Source organism: Pezoporus occidentalis, unplaced genomic scaffold, assembly GCF_034315485.1.
Source record: "Pezoporus occidentalis ecotype Australia unplaced genomic scaffold, CSIRO_AGI_Poc_V1 ctg350, whole genome shotgun sequence".
Classification (NCBI taxonomy): domain Eukaryota; kingdom Metazoa; phylum Chordata; class Aves; order Psittaciformes; family Psittacidae; genus Pezoporus; species Pezoporus occidentalis.
In genome coordinates, this window is record NW_026915484.1 from 167,035 (window position 1) to 171,571 (window position 4,537).

Sequence of the window (4,537 nt, forward strand, 5' to 3'; positions counted from 1 at the left end):
TCACTCCTGGAAGGGACAGAGCGCTGAGGGGCGAGGCCCCGCCCACTGCACATAATTCATGAGGGGGGCCACGCCCCCTGGTTCATAGTAATGAAGCCTGTGCGTCCGCTTCGCGTTAACCACGCCCACCTAATTAATATTCATGAGGTACCATATATAAGGAGGAGCCACCGCCTCACTGCCGTAGCAGCGGGTGGCGCTGGGCTCCGGAGGAGGTTGGTGTTCATTGCAGAGCGCTGCTCACGGTTTGGGGTGAAGGGACCTTAAAGCTTATCCATTCCCAACCCCTGCCACAGGCAGGGACCCCTTCCACTAGAGCAGCTTGCTCCAAGCCCCTGTGTCCAACCTGGCCTTGAACACTGCCAGGGATGGGGCAGCCACAGCTTCTCTGGGCACCCTGTGCCAGCGCCTCAGCACCCTCCCAGGGAAGAGCTTCTGCCTAAGAGCTCAGCTCGGTCTCCCCTCGGGCAGGTTCAAGCCATTCCCCTTGCAGGGCTTTGGGCCAGAGGGTGAACTGGAGCCACAGGAACCAAGTTCTGTCCGGGGGGGCTGCATGCTCGGGAGCTGTTTGGGACAACATCTGCCAGAGATCCCTTCCTAACCCCCCTGTGGCAAGAACCCCTGCAGAGAGCTGAAGCTCTGCACCGTGCCTCGTCCCATGAGTGCTTCTGGTGGGCAACTGTCCCCTATTCCCATGTGCTCTGTCCCAGCCTGAGGGCTCTCCAGGCCCCACCTCCCAGGTGAGGCTGATCCGGGGGAGCAGGCAGTTTTGGGGTGCCAGGGTGTCCATAGGGACTGCAGTGACAGGACAAGGGGTGATGGGTTCAGACTGAAACAGGGGAAGTTCAGGTTGGAGATAAGGCAGAAGCTCTTCCCTGTGAGGGTGCTGAGGCACTGGAATGGGTTGCCCGGGGATGTTCATCCCACCTTGTCTCTGCTGCTCCTTCCTCCTCAGGTGAGGATCCCCGCACTCTTCCTCTGCTCCATCATGGGGTTCCCCCCATGGGCTTCTCCAACGTGGGTCTTTCCCATGGGCTGCAGCTCTTTGTGAGCAGCTCCATTGCCGGTCCCTTCCATGGGCTGCATCCTTCAGGAGCCGTGGCTTCACCATGGGCTCAGCGGACCTGCAAGTCCTGCAGCAAACCCACTCCAGTGCCTGCTCCTCTGTCCAAGGGACCACAGGAGCCTGCTCCAGCACAGGCTTCCCATGGGATCACAGCCTCCTTTGACCACCGCCCTGCTCCAGGGTCCCTTGGGGACCCCATTCCCAGGGTGGGGGGGAAGGAAAACCCCCTTTTTCCCCAGGAAAACACGTGCCTTTGGATGCCGCAGCCCCTCTCCTCATCCCTTCCCTCCTGGAAGAGTGTCCCTCTGCAAACCCTGCCTGGAGGAGGAGGGGGAAAAGGGCAGCCAGCACAAAACAGACCCCAGGGATGTGCTCCTGAGCCTGCCGATGGCTCCATGGGGATGAAGCTGGGGTTCACTGTGGGCTGAGCTCACCACAGCCAGCATCCCATGCCCATGCCTCACTGTCTGGCTCATCTCTGAAGCCTGGCTCTTTGCTGCCTCCTTTTCCCTGCTCTGGATGCACAGCCCCTCTACACCAGCTCTGTTTTGCAACCTCTTTCCAAACCCTCCCTTTTCTACCCCCAAAAAGGGGGTGCTTAAAGGGGATTTTGCACCTCTTCCTCCGAGGCTACCTCCATAGGAAGCGGCACCTCCCAGGAGGGAAGGAATTCAAAGCCTTTCCCTATCAATAGAAGCTGTTCCTTAAACCCTCGGTGTGTTCTGCAAGCTCTGCTCCTTGTTTGCCGATTGCTCAATGCTGCAGGCCAAGGAGGCTTCCTTCAGGAATGACTGTGCCCTGTGGGAAGCCTCGGGGGGGTGCTGGCTTCAATGCGGTTAATGAGAAATAACCAACTTTGCATCTCTAAAGCTCCAAACGCTGAACAGCAGTGAGGTCCCTGCAGCTGCAAGCGCTCACACAGCTCCAGAGGTGGAAGTGCAGCTCCTGAAGATACTTAGCCTGCGTTCTTAGCGTGGGCTAAGGAGGATTTGTGGGTCCAATGGCTTCTTAACAGGGCTGATGGACAGAAACAGCTCTGGGGCAGCAGCACAAGAGGGACGTGGAGCTGTTGGAGCGAGGCCAGAGGAGGCCATGGAGCTGCTGCGAGGGCTGGAGCAGCTCTGCTCTGGAGCCAGGCTGAGAGAGCTGGGCTGGGGCAGCCTGGAGAAGAGAAGGCTCCTGAAGGGGAGACCTGAGAGCAGCTCCAGTGCCTGAAGGGGCTGCAGGAAAGCTGGAGAGGGGCTTGGGACAAGGGCCTGTAGGGCCAGGCCAAGGGGAATGGCTTGAACCTGCCCGAGGGGAGACTGAGCTGAGCTCTTAGGCAGAAGCTCTTCCCTGGGAGGGTGCTGAGGCGCTGGCACAGGGTGCCCAGAGAAGCTGTGGCTGCCCCATCCCTGGCAGTGTTCAAGGCCAGGTTGGACACAGGGGCTTGGAGCAAGCTGCTCCAGTGGAAGGGGTCCCTGCCTGTGGCAGGGGTTGGAGCTGGAGGAGCTTTAAGGTCCCTTCAGCCCAAACCATTCCATGATTCCATGTTGCCATTACAAACCTCTACAGCAAGCAGAGGAAGAAACCTCCAATGCCAGCCCTGCTCAGAGGACAGGTTTCTCCTCATGGTGCTGCCCCAGCCACGGTCATGCTTTGACACCTCCCATTGCCCCTCTGCTTCCCTGTGCTCCCCATCAGCAACTCCCCCAGGACACTGTCTTCTACAGGTTCATGGCATGCCAGAACTTCTTCCTTAGCCCTCAGCTTGGCCAGGGTGACTTCGTGTTTCATTCATTTCCCCTGGGAGCACCAGACGTGCATCAAGGCTGCGGCTGGCTTCACCTAAAGTCAAGCACTGCTCTTCTGTTCTGTGCATTGCCTGGCACACGGGTTTTAGTAGTGCTTGGGCTGGATGCCACCCTGATGGACCTTGTACCCGGGCTTTGGCATTGCAGGTTCCTACATTCGAGAGCTTGAATCACCTCAAAGAACCGATTGGGGGGCATTTTAAAGGCAGCCTCAGGTTCAGAATCTGCCTCCAGAGTGCTTTCTGTGGCCGTGCAGGGCATTCCTGACTGCTTGGCTCCATCACGCACTCACCAAACCTCCTCTAAAGTGGGGTCCGTGGCCGCAGCGGCAGCCCTGGATTAGCTGTGTGCAGGGAGGGGGAACCAGAGAACACCAGAGGAGGCAGAGCCTCTGCACTGGTTGCTATGGAAATCTCTTCTGCTTCCCGTCTCTTTACTGGGGCACTAAACCCATCTGTCTTTGCACCGCATTTCAGTGCCCGGCCCCTCTCTGATGAAGGATCTCAGCCACCCTCACATCAGGGTGGCTGCAGAGACAGGGGCTTCACCTCTTTCCCTGTATCCAGAGGGTAGGTTTAGGCTGGATATAAGGAGAGCTGTGAGCCTCCTTGCAAGAGCTGTGGATGGAGAGAGGAAGGGGAGGTCCATGCCCAAAAACCAGCCTCTAAATGGGTGCCAGGGACTTGCTAGGGGTTATCATCTCCTTGCTGTCTCACCCACACTTCTGTCTTTAGTTCAGCTGTTGAATGGATAGGAGGATGTCAGTGCATCCATCCTCACCATTGTGGCCCCACAAAGGGCCAGCTGATGGAAAAGCTGTTTTCCAGGGAACAAATAGTTGTAGTGACTTTTAAACGTCTCGCAGTGACTATTGAGATGAATGAGGCAGTGATTTGGTGCTGGGGCTGCATTTGGTCCATCAGCTCAGGTGTGTGTCCTGCAGATGCTGCTGCTAAACAGCCAGATGGGGCACATCGTAGAATAGTTTGGGTTGGAAAGCACCTTAAGATCATCCAGTTCCAACCCCCCTGCCACGGGCAGGGACACCTCACACTAAACCATGGCACCCAAGGCTCTGTCCAACCTGGCCTTGAACACTGCCAGGGATGGAGCATTCACAACCTCCTTGGGCAACCCATTCCAGTGCCTCAGCACCCTCACAAGGGAGAACTTCTTCCTTATCTCCAGCCTGAACTTCCCCTGTTTGTCTGAACACATCACCCCTTGTCCTGTCACCACAGTCCCTATGGACACCCTGGCACCCCAAAACTGCCTGCTCCCCCGGATCAGCCTCACCTGGGAGATGGGGCCTGGAGAGCCCTCAGGCTGGGACAGAGCACATGGGAATAGGGGACAGTTGCCCACCAGAAGCACTCATGGGACGAGGCACGGTGCAGAGCTTCAGCTCTCTGCAGGGGTTCTTGCCACAGGGGGGTTAGGAAGGGATCTCTGGCAGATGTTGTCCCAAACAGCTCCCGAGCATGCAGCCCCCCCGGACAGAACTTGGTTCCTGTGGCTCCAGTTCATCCTCTGGCCCAAAGCCCTGCAAGGGGAATGGCTTGGACCTGCCCGAGGGGAGACTGAGCTGAGCTCTTAGGCAGAAGCTCTTCCCTGGGAGGGTGCTGAGGCGCTGGCACAGGGTGCCCAGAGAAGCTGTGGCTGCCCCATCCCTGGCAGT